We start from the raw sequence: 25,917 nt of genomic DNA on the forward strand, positions 1-25,917 counted from the left end.
ACTTCAGGATAATTTATATTTTCTGAACCACCATTTTCTAAAGTAGCCAGTGAAGGACACAACATTCCATTCTGAAGATGAATGCAATGGTGAAACAAATGATTGGTGAATGATACCAGGAAATAAATAAATATTTTCTTTTCTTGAGAAACAGTGGATAGACCTGTTAAATACAGTATTTAATATTGCAAATATTCAATCTTGATTTTCCTGTTTTGCTTGTGTGCCACATAGTTTAGGGGAAATGATTCTCTTTATGATGCATATTTGAAGAATTTCTAAGGACTGCACCTGCTCTGTGTTCAACACTACTAGACAAAAAGTGTAGCTAAAGCAAATACAGATCCAGAGATTTGCCCAGGGCAAGAGAATCTGGTCAAGTGGAAAATCAGGGGGAACTCAGATAATTACTTCCTACAAGTGAAGGTTTTAGATGTTCGGTCAACTCGGCTATTGTGCTACCAAGAGGATACAAGATTCAAAGACAAGCAATGCATAAAAGCAATTCACTGTTAATGAAATCAACAACTGACTATATGGATTGATAAAGGAAAACAATACAAGTGTACATGTTCCATAAACAACCGCGTTCAACCTGATCATGAGTTTTTGATTCCCGAATTGCAAAGAGTTCCCTTATTGGCCTGGGGTGTATGAGCAGGTTGTATCGCGACACACACTAGGTGCAAGACGACCAAAGTCTGATGTTATCATTTGCAGACAAAGCATGGGACCCAATGAGCTGCTGCGCAATCCATCTCTGTCAAATGCTCTAAGGAAATTACCTGTCAGAAATATCATGACCGAGATTCTGTGATTAAACACAAACTTAGAAAGCGCTCAAGGGCGCCCTGAAGAAAGCTGCTGAAAACTGCTTTCAATTGAGTTTTCTTTACATTAATTTTGTAGCCACGAGCCTTTGAAAACTGTTAGAAGTAATGCAATTTATCACACAGAAATGGAGTCGCCAAAGGAGACAAGTGGAATTTTAAATTTGACCAAATTCAACAAAATTGTTCTGTACTGCCAAGTGATTCAGTTTGTTCTCATACAAAAAAATATATTTTAGACTTTGAAAAGGTGTTTTGATGTTGCTGATAGCTTTGTTGCATGCACTTGTATTGTATAGTAGTTTGCATTACGTTTTTCTAAAAGGCTCTCTTGCTCTGATTGTCTAACAAATTCTTCATTCAAAATGTGGCATAATCATTATTTTTCCTCTTCTTTGATGCCTTTATTTGTTGAAAAGTTTGCTTCATCACTTTTCTCCTGAACCTGTACTGTATATGTTTCTTTTTCATTATTGTAGTAATGTATCTACTTGTGCACAAATGCAAAGAGTGCTTTGAGATTTTGACAGGATTTCCACACTCTACACCAGTTAAAAATTAGGCACCCATTTACCTGTGAGTCTCCAGTAAATGTAACATGTTTTTATATTTTGCACCAAAAAAGTGCATGATATTAATTGTATTCTTCATAGAGTTGCAAATCTTGTATTGGTCTTTCTTAATAGTGCCTTATGACAACTATTAGAGGTATGCCTAATCAGTGTGGGTACTTGTTCCTATGTGGAGAGGGTGTAGAAAACGTTAGAGAAAAGGTGTGATTGGCATATATGGTTCCAGGGGATCTTCCTTTTTTGGAAGTGTTGCCCTCACACACCCTTGTGGGTGTCATGCACATACAACAATCTCACTGAGTAGTGGTGTATCATAACCTTGCCCACACTACGCTTCTTAGTTTTTAAGCTTACCAAAGGGTCTCTGAATAACATTTGATCTCCTTTAGGTAATTTAAAGATCACACTCTCCACCTTACACATTATACCCCACACACCCGCAGGCACCATCACAGCTGATACAAGAAAATATCCCCCAAAAAAGAGCCCTCTCCTGGGGCCCATGGGGCATTGCAGCGCCGGCCCCACAAGGAGCAAAAAGCTTGATGATGAAGCATGACACCCACAAGGGTGTGTGAGGGCAACACTTCCATAGAAGGAAGATCCCCCTGGAACCATATATGCCAACCACATCCTTTCTTTACCGTTTTCTATACACTATCCACATAGGAACAAGTACCCACACTGGTTAGACGTTTCAATTATAGTGAGGAGCACAGGTACTGGACCTTAATCTGGCTCATAGTCCCCCTCTTTTTGATTCATAACTAATGGTTGAATTAAAAATACTCTACAGAGGTCATAGGTCCAAATAGGATTTAAAACGTAATTCATTCAGATATGGAGGTGAAGTACGCTAATATTTCCAAGGGATTAGGTGAAAGGAATTGTAATGGTCAGCGAAAGCTTGTCTATTAACGAGTTTTCCTTGTTCTTAATAGTAGGCGTTGTGTGGGTTCAGCGTGTACCGAGAGACTAAGAGCATTTTAGTTAAAATATTACAGAATGTATTTTTTGCCTTATGCAACCCTTTTCGGAGCTAACACACGTCCTTTGGAATAGCTTCATTATGGCACACCAGTGACCATTTAGCCGCTTGTTTACAAAAACTTCAAGGCTTGTTAGAGCATCTACGATCTACGTATATCTTATGTTAAGCTTCGAAAGAAGCTGCAAAGTGACGTGAACTCACAATCACCTATGGTGTTACTGACGCTTATTTATTTCGAATGCGTTCACTTAGACCTATGCCCACGTTATTTCCATATAATCCTGCTATTTAGAGAACTTTCAACATATAAAACTGCTTTTGTAGAATTAAGTAGGAAAATTCTAATTTTCAATATGCAGATGTAGTCCTACATACTGTCTTCATTTCACATTACACGAAATTTACATAATTTTTAACATTTTACCTAACACAAACATACACCTGATTTCTGATTGTGGGATACTAGTGTGAGCAGAACAGAGGGACATTTTCTCTTGTTCGGTTCGAACCACCCTCTTCAAATAGCTTTTTTATGCGAGGTCACCTAGAAAATTCACGTGAGGTACTGGGCCAAAACCTTATATTCTACTTTGCATAATTTTCGATAATTTTCCCGAAATACTGAGTAAAGACTTATGCTCATTATGCATGGGCCTTGTCTTAATTATCTGGAATATTACGAGTTTTTTCTTTCTATCCACATCAGTTATGTCTGTTTATCCACGCGGCATAAGTCAGCAAGAAGATATGTCTGGCCATTTTATTGTTTGCCCCCTAGCACCATTATATCATCTCTAGCATCCCGAGAATCTTGTGGATGCTGGGTACACAGTGAGAGGTATTTCTGCTCTGACCCTCTCTGGGTAGAGTGCTGGGCCTTAATATCTATCAAGACCCCATCGCCTGACAACAAACCGCATCATGCTGCCTCTAGCCATTGCCTGAGTAAAGGTATTTTCTTTCTGCGGCAATGTAAAGTTAAACTGGGGTTCTTGAAAAATGTGGGAAAATATTTCCCATCTTCCTGTTAAAGGTAACGAACGTTTATGAAAACACACAGTGGACCTATAGGATTAAAAACTAGAGGTGCGTCATATGTTTCAGTAAAATTGTTCAGTGCTCCGGGCAGAGGTACTACTTTGAAAACAATTTTTAAAAAAGCATACACACCGCCTGCCTTTGAAAAAAAAGCCGAGAGCTTCTTTGGCAGTTGATTAGGTTTTCTGACTGCATATATTGGTCTTCAGCAGTTAATCCAGCAAGTAACTTCTAAGCTGTTCTTCAAAGAGTGAAGATAACATTGTCACTGCGCTTCGGACCGCCTCATCTATCAGGCTGAAATGAACTACCCAATACAAGTAACAAAGGAATCAGCAGCGCGAATCAATACGGTAGTAGAAAGACGTTGTAGACTTCCGACGAACTACTTCCTGTCCTGTCATCATGGAGATGGGCGGCTCGCGGGGAAGCCCGGGGTTCTAAGAGCTTCTGTACGTCCACACTGTGTCGTTGAAAGGGTAAACCACACTTGATATCAATACAGATCACACATAATTTGGCATTCACAATAAAAGAGACAAACCAGCAAAAGAGAAGAATGTTCCTTTAGCCATGTGTAGGTATTGGTGTACTTTTAAGCTTGAATATACAAAAAAGGCACATTCCAAATACATAGACTACCTAGCCGACCGGTGTAAAATGTATATTTTTCAGACTCACATCATGAAATTCCAGAATTGTTTGTTAATATAAACTCACAACATTTCAATACATTTTCTCTTTATGCCATTTTGCGAAATTTGTGCCCATGGGGGATTGGTTTGCACAGCAAAATTATCATTGTGAGATATTTTCTGTTCAAATCTTTCTCCTACTGCTATCTAAACTAACTTGTTATGTGTAGTATGCCCTCACTTATCAAAATTCAATTTATACATTTTCCTCAAAATTTCAAGGAAAAAATTAGGTAATTTTGCACAGCCGTAGTAAGTTAATACATGGACGATCCATTTTATCATAGGAATGTCTACAAAAGAGAATTAGTACCTCTGGAAAATAAATGTTGTCAGTTGCTGCTAAAACTTGATTTTGAACCTCGAGCATTCACCAAAACAGGCCGTGTTTCTGTGCAAACAGTACAGAGTGCTATCAGTGGGTAAAACTGATATGTTGACTACTCAGTCCACTCGATAAATTAACAAGTACATCCTGTGAGTAAAACGAAAAACTGGGAAACCGGTCCATTGCTGCTGAGTGGAACTCAACTCTTAAACTCAGGAACCTAAGTCAAGATGCACCTGGGTAGCAGGGTTGGCTTTTTCCGCGAATTTCATTGACTCAGGAATTAAAACAGGGTATGTCATCCCACCCCTGTATTCGGTTTGAGTATGGCAAACTTGGACAGCACTATGAACAGTTATTTCTACCATTATTCGAGAAAAAGATTAGATTAAATACATATGCACACTTTATGATTAAGTTGGACCTGAGTAACAGTGGCTTCTCTGTGGTTTTTATATGGCCTGGCCTGTATGAATTAGTAGAGGATGGAAAACTTAAAGTAATGGCATATATAGCTAACTATGTAGAGCTTTAGGGTGCACTTGAAAGAAGTAGTAACCTCAATATCATAGCAATAGAGAGAAAATACAGGGTAAACAATGCAGACACTGACATTTGATTGTATAAATGATGGAACACAAGTCCTCTTTTGTACACCCTTTAAGTTTTATGCACAGTATTAAGTAAAATAGCAAAATGAAAATCTTCTTTGATGTTCCTGGTTTAGCACAAAATGGGGTGGAGGACAGTTTCCCAGACAGTGTAAGTGCATGGCCTGCATTATTGTGTCTGGGGGGAGAAGACCGATACACTGAAGCGAGGAGCTTGGTGAAAGGGTCTCCTTTAGATATTCCATGAAGACTTTGTTATCAATGAACTGCTGGGTAATCTTCTTGAAGCTCTGTCATTTGATGGACAGCAGAGGTATTGGGTGGGACTGAAGTTTCTGTTTTCAGAAATGATAGTGTTTTTTAGTCCTTTAGCTGTCTTTAAACCCTTCGCTGCGGGGGTTATTCCCCCGCTGTGCTGGGGGGGGAGGGGGCACGCACAGCGCCCGCATGCTCATGACGAGCTCAGCTCGTCATGAGCCATGACGCTCCGGTGCTCATGACGAGCTCAGCTCGTCACAGGTGCATTGGCTCCTGTGGAACGTTCAGCACAGCAGGGGAATTCTCCCTGCACCTGAGCGTTCCACGGGCCATGACGAGCTGAGCTCGTCATGAGCACCGAAGCTCTGTGACTCATGACGAGCTCAGCTCGTCATGAGCATGGGAGGGGTTAATGGCAGCTTCAGGAAAATTGATGGTAACCACGTGCAGAGCCCTACATCTCACAACTCTTGTATTGTATTTACACAAAGATTGAGTCTGGAGGCCAGCATAATGAGGGTACTTGAAAGATAACCAAACCAAAGTAGTTCTGCGGTTTGGGGGAGAGGATGCACTACAAAAAACTAGCATAAGTAGTTCTTGTACACACTGTGCAGATTCTGTCGCTTTACACGTATTCCAATCCCTTCCAATCACATACGACATTATGAAGAGTTGAGGATTAAATAATTTGTGGCTAGAAAACCAAATGTTTATATTTGTAATTCAAACTTACTGGTCTGAACCCTGACTCAATGCTTACAGTAGCATAGGAAAGAATGTTACAGTTCGTACATGTAAAATGAACTGCAAGCAAATTCAGCTGTTTTTAAATCTTAAATCGTGATGGAACTGTGACGCTGTTTTGACTTGAAAGGTCCGCAACACAGAGAGCTCCTAGGATTGGAAACACTTCAGAAAATCTCAACCTGAGTCATATAGAAAAGAACAAATCCTGGGAAATTGCCTGGACATCTCAGAATATCCTATTCACAGACCTTCATTTAAGCCCAAGCTGGGAACTACTCAGTGGCGCAAGAAAAACACTGCACCCACCAGGAAGGGGAGAAGTGACCCTTGTCCAAATGAGAGAAGCTCCTGGGGCCGAGACAGGACCTGGGTCTCAATGAGTGGAAGTCCTGTCAGAAAAAGATGTAATGCTCACTCCGGTCGGGACGGTTTTCACCTCGCCATTTCTATATGCTGACATGGATACCAGATGCTACTCAGGCTTACTGCATGCCAGGATGATACTCCTCATCTATTGTAGGCAGCATCTGGCCGCAGCAGTCATAAGAGCTCCTGTACCAACAAAGAGTGCGCCTCATTCGAGAACCAGTAGACTACTGGTTTGAAGAAGTTCGATAGGGACCTGGAGTTGATTTTGACCTCCTTTATCGAAACTCCTTCTTCTGAGGAGGAAATGAGGCTGCATTGTTTGGATAACAGGAGGGCTCTTCTGATTTTTTGGGATAAGGATTTCTTCTCTTCGGCTATCTGATTCACGGAATTTTTCCTTTGTGAATAAGGGGTTAAGGCCTTCCTCCTCATTTTTGAGTCAGGGGGTTTGGGATGTAATTTCTCTGGCCTACAAGGATTCAGGTCTGGTTTCTCCTTTAGGGTTCAAGGTAGATGTACAAGGTCTATGTCTACTTCCTGAGATGATATCAAAGGGGCTTCCATTGCTGAGATCTGCAGGGCTGCCACCTGGGCATCCCTGTTGATTTTTGCCTTTCATTATTGGATTGTTCAGGAGGTTGAAGCATCTGAGGTGTTTGAGTCTAAAGTGTTATCCACTATGGTGTCGGAATAGTGGTTCATTGCCTTTTCCTTCACTGTTTAATAAACCTGATTTGGTGCATCACCTTTTTGGTTGTCCTGTTTGGCTTTGTACATCTCAATGCTATAATGAAGGGAAGCGATGGAGGGGACGATGAGGTAATGCCTCATTTACTTACCGGTAATTGCATTGCTCTGAGTCCACTTCTTTTCATTACATCCCTCCCTCCCAGGCAGGTAGTTCAGGCCAACCATTCATTGGTGGTCTGTCGGGCTATGTGGTATTTACAGGAGGAAGGAGGGTCAGAGGGTATTTTTTATTTGTGAATAAATCACGTGCTATGGTTGTCTGGTGAGGCAGGAATGCCTCACTGTTGTAATGAATAGAAAGCAAGGGCAGAAGACTCAGAGTAATGTAATTACCGATAAGTAACTGAAGCATTTTTCATTCAAGTAAGGTTTCCTAGTTTTACTCCGTTATCTCCCTGAAAAAATATCTCATGGCTAAAAAATAAAGAGAACTATATAGCCAATCTCTGGTCACATAAAACATTGGTGAGCCATCTAAGGAACAATAGTGGTACTTTTATGGCTGCTAAGATCACAAGCACAGCCTTAAAGCATTTGGAGGCAGTTGTCTTAAAGTGCTACCAAGAATGGCCACACGAGGGCGACACATGCAACAACTGTTCTAAACTTCCTTGTTGCTAAGGGAAACGAAGAATGCAAACATTTTGCCCAGAAGCCCAAAACATCTGTGAACCATTGATGCTTCCAGGAGGTTGCAATATTGTGACACTTATACAGTCAAATGTTGTAATTATGCCATCAACACATAGTTCACAGGAGATTCAAGAAAACCACAACCATGCCTATGTTTCACACCGCTGCATTTGATCGCCAACCACTCCCAACAATGAACTGCCCAAGCAAGCACTGTATATGACTTTCCTCCTCTGGAAAGGCCCTCCGAGGCTCATGGTTTTCAATGAATTCGCACTTAACCCCTTCGACGCTCATGACGAGCTGGGCTCGTCATGAAGTAGCCTCCTCGCACGCTCATGACGAGCCCAGCTCGTCATGAATAATGGGTTTTTGTAAATCCCAGCGCAGCAGCAGAATATGATGAGCTTCCATGGGGTTAATGACAGCTCTGTCAGAACATGACCAAAAAGTGATTACTGCAACAAACCTGACCATTCTTTCTACGCACTTTTTGTGGCAGGGCCATCAAATGTTCTGCTACTATACATCCAACGGGCACATGTTTTTATGACCAGTGCTAAATTTAGGCCAATATAGGTGCTGTCGCGTTGGGTCACAATAAATGGTCACTGGAGGGTACAGCTGGAAAAAAAAGGCTGTACAAATTCTCTTTGCGAAAGTAGACGGATTGCCCGAAAGGTAAAATGTAATTTTGCAACTGGTTCCGAAGATTCTTGAACCAAAGCTTCCAGCTCTTTAAAATCTTTATAAGGTGCGGATTCTCACCTACATAATTCCCGTGCAGGTACATGCCATTTCTAATTAGTTACTCTTTTGCATTTCAATGTGTACTGTACGTTCGCCTGAATTTAAAATTAGAATGATGAAAATTGTGAAGCGCCAACATCTTTTCTGCTGATTGGTGACGACTGAAGGGTCTCTGTGGTGAGAGACACACCTAATCTTGGGGCACATGCATCAAATGAAAAAATGGTTGCAAACGGGCAGATTACCAGAATCTGCCCCTTTGCGACCAGTATTTTTGCATTTAGGATGCGTCATCCCAAATGCAAAAATCGCAATTTAAGCAATCTCTAAATTGCAATTACTTAAATTGCAATTGCATTTAAGGAATCGCATATTGAGATTCCTTAAATGCAATGCATTAAAGTAAAAAAAAAGAGATTTCGCTGATAGGGTGCGCAAATTACCATGAACTTGAACTTCATGGTAATTTACAAAAACTTTGAAAATTGCACTTTTGTGCATTTTTCACAGTTTCATGTTCCGAACACACATGCCCTTAGGGCATGTGTGTGCACAACTTATATGCACAGATCAATTTCAGGGGTACAACGGGGTGACCTTTTGACACCCTAGCACCCTGAAATTGCATGCGCAATTTGCGTACTTGTGCCAGTTTGTCCGTTACTCCAGGTGAAGGACTAGGCATATTTTTAAAAAAAAGCAATATTTTATGGTTAACAATCAAGTAAGTGTAAAACTGAGAAATTTAGTTTGCAGTTTCATAAAAATTATGTGGAATCATGTAGAATTTTGAAAAATCAAAATGGTATCATATATTAAACATAAGGGCACGTCTCGCTCACTGAGATATAAGCAGGATACCGGCAACGGGTCTGACTGAGGGAGCAAATGCTTCCAGCAAGACATTAGTTGCTCAAATCAGCTTCCTGTGGAATAAAAGCTTGGGAAATGTCAAGCCTGTGAAAATTGGACACTGTCACAATTTTTGTGAAGCTCAGAATTAACAAAATTCGTGAAGGTGCTACAAACTTTGCACAGGGTTAGTAAAGAGGCTTTTACACAAAGGGCTGCTTCACTAATAGACACATCTGGCTATTTTGTAAACTGTAATATTCAAGTACCTTCATGGGCATAAATGAATTGAGGCTCTTGTACAGATAATTCACTGAATGTGCTGGTCTGGTACACGAATATGTCACAGAGCTGTAGTTCTGTAGGATCACACTCTTGGCGAGCTGGATTTTTAGAATAAACTAGCAATGTGTGTGTATCCCCTACAGGGCTAACAAGGACCATCCATCTTGGCTAACATTGCGCCTGCTCTTTGCGTGCAAGCCTCTTCATCCTGCGTGCAAGCGGACCCGTTTGTAGAACGTTTTGGCTGCAGGGTTGGGAATGGGAGGGATCATTTGGGAAATCGCTCCTGTGGTGTGTAATACTTAACAATGACACAAGATCTATTTTGTTCAACCTTCGTCAGTTACCCTGGTGACAATTACTTAGCTGGAGCCCGAGGACTGCAGAGAGTCCTGAACAGGGGCTGCCAATTGTGACAAATAGGGCAGCATTGTGGGTAAAGGAAATCTACACCGAAGACACAGGGATTACAATTCTCATTGTGCTCTGCGCTTGAGGTGGGATTTGGAATGCCAATTTCTGAACAAAGGCCAGTGAGGTGTTTGGCTATTAAGCACAACAGTCGATCTGAATGAGTAATGAAGCTGCATGAAATTGTCTTTGTCTTTGGTTTTCTTGGGTACAGGGAGAAGGGGTGAGTCCCAGAGGGTTGAACAGTTTGTACTATTTGTATAGATGTTAATAATCATTACAGGAACATGAATAGGGCCAGAGTTTAAAATGAACAAAAAAAAGGGGGATCCGAAAGGATATGCAGAAGTCATGAAAAAGTAACTTGTGTTAAACAGACTGACACAAATATACAAATACCCTAGTAGTGCACAATGATGAGTGAAAAAATACTAGCAACACTATGCAAATACGTTTGTCAGTATTAAGGGCTTCTCCAATATGAACATAGATTATGGCCAAAAAGCCTCCCCGAGGCTTATTATTTTATAAATTAGGGGGACTCCCAGCCTGCCTGCCCATGGCTTTAGTAAATTTAAATGGGTGGCGCCATGCTGGCCCACAGCCCCAGGGACAACCACCTTGCTGGGTCTAAATCAAACAATTGAGGGGGACTGCACATCCCCCCTCAGGGAGCCATAGATGCCCCTGGGGACCCCCACTCCTCAGAGTCGTCGTCTGCAATGTCCTGGGGTGCCCACCCCAGGGGCACTGCAATTTGCTATGGCTTGGTGGGAGCACCACTTGCACCAAGCCATAGCAAATGCTGCTCCGCTTCGTACCAGCTCGAGCAGAGGCCCTCGGGGGATGAGGTCCCCCGGGCCAAAAACCACCCGGGGAGAGGGCAACAGGGCCTCCCATTCTAAAAATGCCTGGCCCGGGGGATAATGTCCAAGGGAAAGGGGGCCATTTCTACAGCAAAGTCTTTAAGCACATGACTAGCCAGTGCAGTCCTTGCCGAGCTGTAAAATGACAAAAGCCATTTATCACTCCAGGCACAGTATTACAGCTTTGAATTGGTAAAATACCAACTCAAGATAACCTAAAATGAGTAAAAGCAACCCCTGACACAGTGTTTCGCTCTAACTAGAGCTCTTCAGAGAGGTATAGCTTTGTCCAGACACAAGGGAGCACCCAGTATAAGTCAAAACAAACCCTTTCAGGCATAGAGTGAAGCATAAATTAGGCAAAAAAGAAGGAGAGAACTCTGGGTAGTTCTCAAGTTTTGGTGGAAAGCAGCTCCTGTTAGAGCACTCTCAACACCAGCGACACTCTAGATCTGCTCACCTCAAATGTCTGTTTTTCTATCAAAGTCTTTAAGCAAAGAATTAGCAAAGTGCAATCCACTTAACCTACAATTCACAGCCCACATGAGCAAAGAGTCTGTATGTTTCCTGGATATTGAGGTGTTTGTAACTGTTGGCAAGTTGGAGACTAGGTTGCATAGAAAGCTCACAGCAGGTAATTCAGTACTCCACGCGACTAGCCATCATCCAGGACACCTAAGTCACAGCATTCCTTTTGGGGAAATGCTGTGACTCAGGCGAATCTGTAGTCTGAATGACGACTGTGAAAGGGCCCAAAGAGAAAGTAAGGATAGTTTCCTGGCTAGGGGCTATTCTACCATCACAATTGACAATGCAATCAAGAAGACTCCCTTGATCCCAAGATCAGATGCACTGGTCAGTAAAGTCAGGTCCAGAAGCACAACTTCTGCCCAGCATGTTCAACCCAGAAGACTGATATTAACTTACAATGGACAGCACCAAGCTTTACGTAAGATATTCAATAAGTATTGGGTATTGGTACAGAACGATCCAGTAGTTGGGGATCTCCTTTCTAAAAACCAGGGCATAACCTTCAGGAAAGCACGTGCCATGTGAAATACCTTGGTCAAGAGTAGTCCAGAAGTAACCACAACAAAAACCTGGTTAAATTCCAGAAAGGGGTTTTTCAAGTGTAGCTTGTGTAAAGCATGCAAATACGGCACTAGCAAAACAGCTTATAAAACCCCTTTTAAGATGGATCCAGTGCCCATTACCAAGACGCTCACATGTAAAACTGAGTATGCGGTATGTGTGCTGGAATGTCCAGGTGGCCTGCAGTATGTAGGAAGTACAACACTGAAGCACATCCGGGCGATTAAAAATAGCAATGCATCATACCGGTTGCCAGGCATTTTAAAGATTTCCACTGCAGCAGTCTGGAACATGTTATGTTATGTTAAAATTACTTGTAAAGCGCACTTACACCATCTGTGATACTTTGTAGTGGACACTGTCCTAATCCCTTAGAAGGGGCGGCAACCGGGAAGCACTTCTCCGTAGACTGGAAACCAGGTATATCCTGGAGTTAGGTACTAAGATGCCACAGGGCCTCAACTCCAGTGAGGACTTCTTTACCTGCCTTTAACTTTTTCTATTGATTTGCACAATTGTTACAATTTAATTGTTTTGCTCCTGTAACTTTTTTAGCTTTTATAAGCACTTTGCACTTTTATGAACCAAAGTTGGTTTATTAGGGTGGCACTTTTTTAAGCAATTGCACTTTACTATTGTAGCATAGGGGGAGGTTCAATGGCCCACTTGGGCTGAACTGTTCTACACTAGCACTTTTTTGTAAAAGCAAGGGACTAACTAGTGTTATTTGGCATGACATTGGTCCAATTTTGAGATACAGGGTTGATGTGATGGACCGATGCAGGTTGGAAAAATCTGAGTATATGCTAATGAATTTCCCCATCATGTATCCCTGCCACATATCACTTCCAATACGCATTGTAACTTTTAATGTAGATTTTCGGATTGAAAGCTTCTATTCAACAGTTTAAATTGCAATGCTATATTTTAAATATTTATGAATCAATTAATATTTAATAGGTTATTGCTCTTACTTGTTTAATGTCATTCACTATGCTTATTCAAATAGTTGTTGGCTTTTTGTAGTGCTTAGACAGACTCCTCTATGTCTATGACTATGTAATGTGGTTTAGACAAAATGAGGGGACTAGAGGTGTTTTCCCACTTCACATGGAGTGGGGAGGTCCAACAAAGAGGATGCCTCACTGAGAGCAATACAAAAAGGGGATTTCTATGAAGTTCCTCAGTAAAAAACAGTAGCAGATTGGAGAAGCCAAGTGGTTGGATCTCACTATTCCCTAGAGAGGGTAGTAGTGGAGATCCATTTGTTGGATCATAATGCCCTCACACACCCTTTAAGGTGTCATGCTTCATCATATGGGCTGCTCCTCGTTGGGGCGGCGGTGCAATCCCCAACGGGCTCCCTAAAAAGGGGCTCTTTGTCAGAGATCTTCTATCCAACTGCCGTATGGTGAAGTGCGGGTGTGGGGACTAATGGTGTAGATGCTGTGATGTGGGATAAAATAGGGCTGGGAGTACGTAGAACGGACAAACTTTATTCTGGGGGTCTCCTGTCCTAATTAAAAGCAATGTAGCAAGGCGCTATCTCGTCCACTGCGCGTTTCTACCTGCTCTTGTTAACGTGTGTTGGTCACCATGTTTCTCGCTAATGGTGTATTAACCCTGCGATTCTTCAGGACCTACAAATGTGAGCTATCTACAATAGGTTGTAACTGGTAAACAAAAACGGGATATAATAAGTCAAGGATAGTACTTATATCCTATTTGACCTGCCTGGATCTACCCACCCTTAGTGGTCCCCAGGCTTCAACAGTGCCCGGTGGATCCTAACACATGGCTCAGATCATGCAATGCTTCGTGTCGGCGTCCTACGATCTACCCACCTCCACCGGGTCCTGTAGTTGTCACGTGTTATTGCACTTGCACATTAAATGTGGAGGTACTCTGCATACGCGTTATGTGAACAAGGCCTTCTGAAGGCCAAAACGCGTCATATTATATATATATAGATACCACTTCCAAATCCACCTCAAGAATCGAAAAACTCACACAGGGGTAGAGTTTGCAATTACGTATTATGGTTTATTCAAATCTCCGCTGTTACGCGTTTTGGCACACCTGGCTTGATCACACAACAGTCGCTATGAACAGAATGCATTTCAAAGGCAGAGAAACAAGGTCACATGACTCTTGACTTTCAATAGGCAGAGAAGACAGACTCATGTTATTACATAGAGCTCCCACGTTGTAAACTCCTTGCACATTATTCAACACTTAGTAATGTTGATGAATCCTGCTTCAGTTTGTAACCACATTTTAATGCATTGTCACAGTAAAAACAACAATTTAAAAATTCATTGTCATTAATAACCAACGTGTGCCTATTCTTTTTCCACATATGTACATGTAGTGTTCACAATTACATGCTACTCCAAGACAAGTGCCCTTTTGTCCAATAATTCCACACAATGATGTGTCTCATTGGGGATTTGCACAAATGAATAATTCTACTTTATGGGTTCCTCTCACATGTCTCATTAAATTTTTTCAACATGAAACAATGTGTACCCATTTATTCAATGTTGTTTTCTTATTATCGATTTTAGCACTCGCTGAGTCAAAAATCCTTAATCATAAGAAAAGTGCAAAAAGACGGAAACGAGACTGCAAGTCCCCTCAGAACCATACAATACTCAGATAAAGTGCAAGTGCAATTCATCACGTTTCTTTGAATGCCCATTCACTTAATTTGTATATACATTGTAATATATATATATATTTATTTCCACTGAAAAACAAAGGCTAAATGGACGTTATAGTTAGGCGAAAATATCAGACAAAAGATTGCTGTTTTAAGCAAACAAAACACTAAAAGGCACAAGTTATAGTTATCCCAAGTAACTGTAACTCGTGGCCTAAATTAGCTCTAACTCGCATCATGCCTAGTGTTGTCATCAACATGTCATTCCATATGTCATTAGGGATGTTATTAATGCACTCATTGAACTTGTCATGAGTGCTGTAATATGCAAGGGGAGAAGCTGTGAATGGCGAGGAAGCAACATATAGTTAGTTTAGGGCATGAGTTATAGTCACTTGAGATATCTATAACTGGTGAGTTTCAGTGGTTTTGTTAATTTAAAATGGTATGTATGTTTTAACTGATATTTACACCTTAACTATACAACTATATCATTATTTAAAAAAAATGAAAACAAGATAATGTAACAATTTCGAGCTATTACTTCACTTTAACTTTTGTTTTTTTCAGTAGATTTCCATGTTTGTTTAAATGTAAAGTGAAATATCAATCGCCATAAGGGGCATGGAGCCGGGTGCAGGACCTGACCTGTGGCCAGTGCTGTACCCCATGTAGCCCACAGCCCTAGGCCATGCGCAGCATGGGGTTGGATACAGGGCCTGGCAGCATTGAACCCCTGCTGCACATGGCCTTCATCCATGCATTGCAAGAGATTTGGGGTTAGGGCCTATCGCCAATATTTTTCAGAAATCTCTTTGCTGCTGCCCCAATTTCTTTTAGTAACCCAAATACAGATTTTCAAACAGCACACACAAACAAAATTCCCAGACACTACAGTCAAATATATTTATATCTGAGTATCATTCAAGGGAACAATCTGCTTAACAGCCTAAGCTTTGTTGATTTTTAATACTGTGTGAGCTTGGGTGAGTACCAATAATAAGACATGGTGGCCCAAAATCTTCTAAGAGCTGATAAAAATGCCTCAATTCTCATTTGAGACACTGAAACCTTGAGTAAAAGAGGTGACTGGTGATAATGGAGGATTATGTGGGTGTTTACATTTGGATGAGTGGTTACTTTGCTAGCACCATCATGACTTGGGAAAGTAGTAGGAAAATTTAAACACGGGAGGTATGTGGTCTAATATCCTTGATTTTCTTACAATAAAGCACAGGCACTAAAATCCGCATTATGCGATGATCAGAAATAGGGATTTGATCCCAAACATTTTTTGCATGCAGCACATTTTTACACGTTGTGAAAGATGTGAATGCTCCAAAGATATTTCACCTTGCAGATTTCATCAAGCCACACCTGGTAACATTTGCACGGGGAAGAGAGGTCCAAAAAAGGTAGCATTTGTGCAGATTTACCCAGTTAACTTAGTTTCCCCAAGGTACCTTTCCATCTGTTTACTTTAACTTGAAATGGACCATAATGTTGCATCGAGCATAGTAGCAGAGCTTCATCTTAGCCAAACTACTGCACAGTCATTACCCAGACTCAAAAGGGTGCTGTAAGTATATGCTGGATGATTTGGTTTGTTTTGGAAACTCTGTGAAGAGACAAATACTATATTCCAATTCCCTGGAGACAGGGATGCTGGGAAGACACTGTGGGGCACATTAGGATGGCGGGCAGACTTTGTCCGCCCGCCACCCTAATGGAGAACGGGACCGCCCGCCATAAGGACGGGGTCCCGTAGGGGGAATTAGGATGTGCCCGCCACAGTGGCGGCCACATCCTACATGTTTATCATTGTGGCGGGCGGTGCACTCAGCACCGCCCGCCACAATGATAAACATTTCAGCACGCATTTGCATATGTAAAGCGGCAGGCACCGCGCGGTGCCTGACGCTTTGCATATGCAAATGTGGGGGGGTACCTTAGGTACCCCCCATGTGCACCCCCAACACTAGCATCACCTGGGGGCCCCGCAGCAATCACAGCCTGCCTTTCCGTGGCGGCATTGCCGCCGCGGAAAGGCCCCTAAATTTAGCCATTGTAATATGGCTAGAGGTGTCCATTGGACACCACCACCATATTATTCCATTACCGCCGCGGTCGCAAGGCGACCGCGGTGGTAAAGCGGCAGACGGTCTTTCTGTCCGCCGCTGTCCCCCCCGCCATCCTAATATGGTGGGGGGGATCCAGGCATTGGTGTCGGGCGGATTGCCTCCACCAGGCCGGCGGTGGCCACCGCCAGCCTGGCAGAGGCAATCCGCCCGACATCATAATGGGCCCCTGTATGTCTGGGTCTACCAAGTACATTGTAGTAAGTTGGACGCCGAACAATGCTTTGGGATAGTTTGCCATAAGATGGTGCTGAAACTTGACGCCAGGACTGAGTATGTTGCTACTTGAGGAAGAAGACTTATACGTTTGTTGCTAGTCCAGTGCTTAACTTGTAAAACAATGAGTGCTTTGTCTCAAAGTGTTGCTCTTGAGCCTATGGCAGGAGCTATAAATATCGGGCTTGTCAAATATCAAGACAGCATAGTCTTGATTCTACTACAAGCCTATATTAATCCACCACCAAAAACGTCCTACACAATTATTTCAGGTTCTTTTTCATCCCTCCTTTGTAACAGTTTTCAGTCTTTCTCTTCCTCTTTCTTCACCCAGCTGTGTTTTTTTTATGTTTACCCTGGGTGAAAGTCTGAAATTGGGGTAACCAAAAATGAGGAGTTGCAGGCCCCACCTGCAACTACCAGCTCAAATTAAGCACTGAACACTATGCATTTTGGGTTGAAGTCGTGTTTTGTGCTCAAAGAAAAAGGAAAAGGCAACAATATCCCCTTCATAAGACACTGCACCGGCTACTTCTGAAAATGTGTAATGACTGGGAATGTCATTTTGACTACCAAAATAACTAAAGGGTTCATTACAAAAATTTGTGAAATTATGCGTATCATTCAAATCATATGAAGCCAGTATCTTTCCAGAAAATTAAACGTGAGGTCATGCATTACATACAAAGGTCATGCAAAATATCAGCAGGAGAGTAATTCAAGCAGACAAAATCTCGCAGTCATGGTGCCATTTTGATTCATAAAAGTTTTCTATTGTAATAAGTCAGAATGAGATTATTTTTGTGTTGTGTATTCAACTTCACTGGATACTTTTAAATGTTTTACAAATTGTTTTTAAGTTAAGCCTGTCTGCTCTGTGCCATACCTGCTAGAGGTTAAGCTTAGGTTTAAATCATGGAAACTTTCCCTCTACCTAACAGGATAGTGACTTTATTACTTATAGTGGACATAATTCCACCCCAACTAATACACTACTTTCTCACAACGCAAAAGAAAATTATGCAAATTGCACACACCCCTCAGTATTATTTGCTTGTTCTGTACCACGGATTGAGTGATAAAGCCAATTGAGTCATCTGCAACAGAGGCAAGACAAATATTAAAAATATTGCATCAGAATCATTGATCGTTTGCATACTTTGCAATAATGATTATATTTCTACTGTATCTCAGCATCGTCATCATGGCTACTCCTCTGAATGCACTGTGCCTTTGAAAATGTCTTGTGAATCATATTTGCAGCACATCATGAATTACAAATGTCTGTTGCCTTCATGCTGGTGAATTATGGATTCCTTTGACTAGCCATTAGGGTTTCCACAGCCACTGGCCTTGCAATTTTATTCTGTTTCACTGAGCAGTAGATTAGAATTAACGAACACAGCACGCGTTGATTGATCTGCAATCCAGAGACCCTCCACAGACATACATAGCCCAGCGGTCCAATTCCCAGCACATGGCTACTGGCAGTGCATGGAGGTAACAAGTTGCTCGATAGAGATAAATATAGGAATGAGATCAGTTAAATGAAAGAGATGTCTGATCTCAGGGTTATTGATCTGGAGCTACTGTTGGGAGTCCAGGTACCATGGCCACATCACCCACTAGGCTATTTTATACCATGCATATATGTATTCATCCACTGATCTCAGCCATGCCCCACCACAACATTGGTAATGTGTAGGTGTGCACATTCGAATCCACTGGACGTTGTTGCTAGTGGCCCATAAATCCAGAGGCGGGTGGACACGAAAACAAAAAGTTGTGCGGTATTATGGCACCCGGCCTTCCTGACTGTAATACTGCATGTTTTACCTGGGACCAATGCTCCATGTCAGAGCTATAGGACATTCTCCTGTTAAAAACAATGGGATCATACATTTACAAGTGGAAATCAGTGTGATAGTACCAAATTCTAGTTACTGCTCCCCACTGTGTAGGACTTTATCTGGGATCAATTTGTGATTTCTGTTAATATCTGAACCTGGAACAGCTCTTCTCTCCAGGTTTGGTATTATCAGCAACTTTTTAGAGCTGCTTATAATGAGGGCCTGTTGCTTGCACATCCAATTTCTAATCTACTGACACCATCCAAAACATATCTTCCTACACATGAGTTTCAGTGGAGGGCCAATAAGTTTGGCAGTTTTGAGAAGGTGTATACAAATTACAGGCGGCAAACAAAGGAACTTGTGCATCGCTTCTGCATAATTTAGGCACGTAAAACATAAGTTAATGGCCTAGCAAACTCTGCCTCCTTCTAAATATTTCTTTTTATTTTGCTTAGAAAGTGCACACTGCAAATCTTAATTTCTAATGAGCGCTGTTCTCAGGAGGCCACTGCAGCTTGCACCACCCATTGCCCCAGCCAGCTCTGCCAATGACAGTACCAGCACAACTACTAACATCGCACTCTTACAAGTTTGACAACTTACACTGTTCCTAGCCACCCAAATCTATAAAAATACTGTGGATGGTGGGTAGTATACATTTTAATGTACATTACATTAGTAAACACTGTGGTTGTGTTCATCTCAAAATTAGACAGACGGTGCCTCCATGTGGTGGGTTGTCATTAGTGCGGGGGTTGAGAATTAAGTGCCAGTGCCGAGCAATGGAAACCACTGGCTCAACTTAAGCACTGGATATTACACATAGTATATTATATACTTACTGAGTTAAATAGATAGGGTTGAATAGTGCATGGATGTTCTAGTTGTTATATATATAGGGTATAAAAGTACCATATCAACACGATCAAGGGTACAGAGACAAAGATCAGAAGCATAAGTGAGGCTTACTTGACACATACCTTAGACACGTAGAGGCATAAATCAAAGTTATATTTTTCATATAAAACACAAACTTGAAAATGACATTTTTTATCTCTTCATTTGGATAGAGATTAAATGCCTAGCACAAGGATAATGGTTACAGTACGTTAATTTTTCATTTACAAGAGAGTAGGAAATGTATGTTGTATGAATTAGGGTAAACTTGCAAATCTTTATTTCCAAAGTTAAATTGATATGATTGAGCAATTCTTAGTTTCATAGTGTTTACATGTATTGGGGAAATAGAAGACTTGTCTGGGAGGTAGACTACATTCAGTCCAAGAACAGAGATGACACGTGAGCCTTACTTGACACATCGCAGATTTGGAAAGGGAAAAAATACTAAACAGAATACAAAAAAGGCCAATTAGACAGCAAACATGGAGAAGAAGGAAGAACTGTTTGAAAAAGGACAGTGCTGAATTATTTCAAAATAAAGTGTAGGAAACCAAACTTTTTCTTGTGTGTCTGCACTGGTGCAGCCAAATACCCTGGCTACACCATTGCAGATACCTAAGAAAATGTTTGCTGAACACCAGTTCCGCCCACTTGTCATTCCATTTCAAGCCTCTTTATTCCACCATCCTACGCTTTCAGATTCTTTATAATCACTTCTTTTTTCTTTGTTACTATTTTCCTCTCTTTCTCTGCCTCCTTCTGTCCCATTTTCTGTCTTTCTCTTTGGTGCCAAAATCAATCAAGTGTCATTGTGCACCAACTGCAATCAAATGTGCAAATAAGGGGTAAAGTAAAATACTATGTCACATTACCATCACAGAGTAGTACCAACATTAACAAGAAATAGAATTGCGAACTACTGTTTGTGACCGATTTGTTGGGTCATAAACTATACAGAATTTGCCATTCCCTTGACTTTTACTGAATTCAATTGACATCTGCTCTCAGATAGGTGATAAACATTTGTGTGAGTGTGTAGGTCTGTGGAGTGGAGAGTGATTGTTGAGGGGGGCAGAGGAGGGAACTGGAAAGTATCTTCTGCAGAGGGTGAACATTGAATGATTTCCCGACTAGTTGCAAGCAAAAAACAAATGGGAGAGACCCTAACTCCTCGGAATCAAGCACAGTGGAATTCCACGGGGTAGTTCCACCTAGGCTGGCTCATAATAAGGCACTATGTCCTGAAGAAAGATGAATTGGGAAGCAAAAATGAAGGGGGATAACCCAGAGAATGCTTGATTAGGGGGAATCAAACCAGTTATGTTTTGGGTTTCGATCTGGACTGCATCAGTGACTGAGAGCAGTGGGTTTGTTGGTGCAAGGTAAAACATTGAAATTTACCTTTACACCTCATTCTAATTTAAAAAATGTCCAACTCGCACAGCTTTTTACTATCTGTATCTGCTGGGGGGTAGCGCCAGGATAGTGAGCCCCAAAGACAGGTGCAGGCCAGATCAGACCAGCTGAAGGTTGCGGCCAACTGTGGCCATCATGTGTTTGAACTTTCACGGATATCCTGCGACGCCAGCCAGCGGCTGGCAGGAACGTGATGGGGTCACCTGGGCGGGCATCAGAGCCAGCCAGGTGGGTTAAGGGTTAAAAGCTGGGGCACTGCCCCGCTCTCCGCTACCTGGTTTTGCCTGGCTGCCCCTGTTGACTGAACACACTCTTTGCACCTAGAACTGCTCTTATCTGCCTTCTGAACAGCAATAAGACTCTTTTTCCCAACCTCCATCTCTGTATATAGCCTCTTGGTGGAGAGGGGGGAGTCCTGGTAGGAAAGAGTCATGTTTGGACACAAAGCAGGTGGATAACATTGGCATCAGGAATAGAAGAGCAGGCGAATTCAGAATAAAATTGGAAGCCTTTGGCTCAAACCGGGTCTTGGGTACTGCGGTATATAGAGAATGGCTCAGGGTGCCCACTACAGTAATTGTCCGAAGCCTCCCACGGCACTCCTCTACATTGCCCTGCAGATGCTGGGGGGTGACTTTCAAGGGGACCAAGGTATGGCCCAGTTTCCCAGGCCCATCTCCCATTGGGTGCCAGGGGGGATTCCTTTTTTGGGATGGCTCTGGAATTATTGTTTTGGGGTCCCGATTTCCTAATGGACCATGCTCCCTCTCTCTTGAAGGAGCAGGTGAGTTTGCCTTGTGATGTGCAACTTGTTGGGTGTATCATGGCCCCAAGACCTTTGGAATAGTCAATACCATAAGTGCCTGGGAGGTGGTCAACCATGAATCCTTTGAGAGCTATTATTAGATAATTCTATGTATTAGATATTCCAATGAAGTGATGTACATATTGTAAATAATATGCAAGAATGCAAATGTTGTTTAATGTTGTGTTTATGGTTTGTAATAAATACGATCAGAGAATCGTTATGCTTTCTAACCCAATAACTTTGTTAGCTTGTCTCTGTTATTTCGGGGGAAGATTCTCACTTCGCATCGTGGTGTGGGGTGAGGCCTTGGTGGGTGGATTGGAATATGTCTCTGTAAGGTCCCCCACCTGTGATACCCATTAAACCCAATTACTTATGTAAAAATCAGTTCTGTTTATAAAAAAGAAAATCATGGATTTTTTTTGTTTGCTTTTGAAAAGTTTTATAAACTACACACTATTCCATATTATTTCTTGTAGAAATCCCTCAGAAAATGCATTCTGCTCACTCCACAGGTAGCATTCTCTGTACTAGTGATAACAGCTCCTATTGCTAAGAATTCATGTCAAGCATCCGAAGTTTATGAATAACTGTGGGATGACATCCACACTGGTTGCAATCAAGTATCACCATTTTGCGGAATTCCTCCATACTTCCCACCTTCAGACACAACAAATTACCCAATTAATTGAATCTTATAATTTCCAATTTTCAGTGATCATATGTTATCTCTAATGCTTGGTGTAAGATATTCTGGTGCTGTGATCATCTAAATACCACACACCTTTATATAATCTTTTTTTAAAATATTGTACCTGGGAATAAAAATACATACAGCAGGTAGGGACAGGTAATTAATCATGTGGACATACCAAACTCTTGTTTATAAAGACTGCACAGATAAGGTTAGTTGTTAAGTTGCCTGCCATGTGAAGCATGTCCCATAGGCGATCAACGATCACACACACCTTAGTCCCTGCCTAAGCTTGTCATCAGTGTGATGAAGTGGGAATTACATCCAAGAAACATAGCAGAGGGGTCGCCAATGCCTGACTTATAGTTTGCATTCAACAGACAGTTGATAAGCACATTCAGGTAATCAAATGGAATGGAATGGTCACTCATTTCGGCAAAAATGTTTGCCCACTGAAAATGCTGAATCCACCAATGTGGGGAATTTTTAAGCTAAATAAACATGTCTGTTTTCCCATAAGGCATTACATGACCATTAGTACAATAGTGCTTAGAGGCACCTTAAACACAAGAGGCACATTATGAATGTGCTGGCTGGAACAGATCATGGTACTTTCCACAAACATTGGTTTATCTCTAGGAGGGGAATGGCACTGTGTGCACAAGTTTGTCCTTGAGGTTTTTCTGAGAAAGAGGGTACTACTACTGGAATCAGGACTACTGCATAAACCCCCCCGACCACCCCCCCCCACCCAACCAGGTTATTCCTAATTTTTCTGGTGTCTTTCGCCTACCTTCTGCAATGGAAGTGTTTGTGTATAACTCTTCTGACCCACTGTGTTCCTATCTGATTCGCCAAAGGGGAAAGTATCTCCTGAGACCTGCCCCACTGGAGTAAACAGGAGACTTGTGATGAGAGCCTAAGAATAATGAATGATCTGCTGAAGCTAATGCCTCAAAAGTTTGATCATTTGACTGCTGTAGACCGAATAAACCTTGGGCTAAGGATTTCTCCCAGATTCAGTGCACTAACCCTGCAGGTGGCGCTGGCACTGTGCAAGTGGTTGTGTATAGCTATTATCAACTCCCTCTTAGTCCCTGTGACTAGTGCCAGCACAGAGGCTTCCCAGGATTTCTGCGATAAAATGGCAGACTTTTTTCATACCAAAATTAAGGACATTTATACCTCTCTAGAGAATTCAAATCTGGGTAAGGATAAAACATCTCTTCCTCTTTATTCAGTGAAAGTTCCTATGGGGAACTGTCACTTACGATCTTTTCCACCTATTCTTCAAGAAGAAACTGATTCGCTGTTAAGTGGGATTAGGTCTGGGTCCCCACTTGAACTGTGTCCTCTTAAGATCCTGAAACTGGGAAAAGAGGTAGTTATATCTCCTCTAACGACTATTATCAACTCTGCTATCTCGGCTGGCCAATTTCCCACCGCGTGGAAAACTGCAGTAGTAAAACCCCTGCTCAAGAAGGCCTCCCTTGATCCAGCTGAATCCAAAAACTATAGACCTATCTCGTTGTTGCCTGTCCCTGGCAAAATCCTGGAAAAACATCTTAACCGCCATCTCAGTTGCTACTTGGAGGAATATCAACTGCTCGATAGTTCACAGCATGGGTTCAGGAGGGAGCACAGCACAGAATCAGCACTAACCGTTGTCTTTAACAACATTCGGCAACAGGTTGATGCTGGTCACACCACCTTGCTGATCCTCCTTGATCTGACTGCAGCCTTCGATACGATCTCCCCGAGTAGGCTGGTTGGTAGGCTCCAGGACATTGGGATAGAGGGATCTGCACTTAGCTTTTTGTCATATTTCCTTATGGAGCGGTCACAGATAGTTAGGATGGGCCAATTCTTGTCTGCTCCTAAAAATTGTTTTGTAGAGTACCTCAGGGATCCTCATTGAGTCCCACTCTCTTCAATATCTATGTAGCCCTGCTCACTGCTGTGTTTAGGTCTTTTGGTTTAGAAGTCCTGTCCTACGCTGATGACACTCAGATTCTGATTTCCATCACAGAGAGCGCCTCAGCTTCAGCAGCAAATTTTAATAATTGCATGCAAGCGGTGGCTGCATGGATGGTGGAGAATTATCTAAGACTCAATGGGGATAAAACTGTGGTTATAATTTTTGGAGATAAGCTTGATATTTGGTCAAAGGCCTGGTGGCCTGTTTCTCTAGGAGCCTGCCCTGTTCCCTGTCTAAGTGCCAAGAATCTTGGCATTATTGTAGACTCCTCTCTGTCATTAAAGTCACAAATAAATAGAACCGTCGCAACCTGTTTCGGGATGCTAAGGACTCTTAGGGAGATCTTTCCTTTTCTCTCCCTTTCAGCTCGGAAACAGGCAGTGGTTGCCCTTGTGGTATCTAGGTTGGATTATTGCAATGCCCTTTATTTAGGAATAAATGGGGGACCTGCATCGACTCCAACTAGTGCAGAATGCAGCTGCTAGGCTGGTGATGGGTCTCCCTAAATTTCATGCCATCTCATCCACCATTAAGAGCCTTCACTGGCTCCCGCTGGGGAGGAGAATTGTGTTTACAGCACTGTGTGTGGTACACAAGGCCTTGCACAACAAGGGTGCTGAAGGCATTCAAAAACTGTTTCACCGTTATATTCCGAGCAGGAACCTGAGATCTTCTGCTAGGAATTGGGTAACAGTAGCTACGTTCAGGAAAGTCAGATGGGGGGAGGGCTTTTTCGCTGTTGGGTGCCAATTTGTGGAGTCTGCTTCCTCTCTCATTCTCTAATTTGGAACTACATTCTGCCTTTAGGAAATCTTTGAAGACCTGGCTTTTCTCTTGCACCAGTCCTCATCTCCCTTAAACCTTGATATTTAGTAATCTGTGAACTTTGATATACTGACCCTGTCTGCAGCGCCTTGATGCCTTTGGGCTAAGTTTGCGCTTTAAAAGTTTTATATTCATTTATTATATTCATGGAGTGATATTTGCAATGACTGGCAAAGGACACCTTTAATGCTAGTAGGAGTCTAATGTTATGAAGGGTTTAACCTGAACTTGACTTAAAAGATGACACTGAGCGCAGAGGAAGTAAACAATTCTACTTATCCAGCCCTACACTTCTGAACAGGCAGCTACCATTGACAGACTACAATGTTTTATTGTTATATGATGT

Source organism: Lissotriton helveticus, chromosome 10 (genome assembly GCF_964261635.1).
Source record: "Lissotriton helveticus chromosome 10, aLisHel1.1, whole genome shotgun sequence".
Lineage (NCBI taxonomy): Eukaryota > Metazoa > Chordata > Amphibia > Caudata > Salamandridae > Lissotriton > Lissotriton helveticus.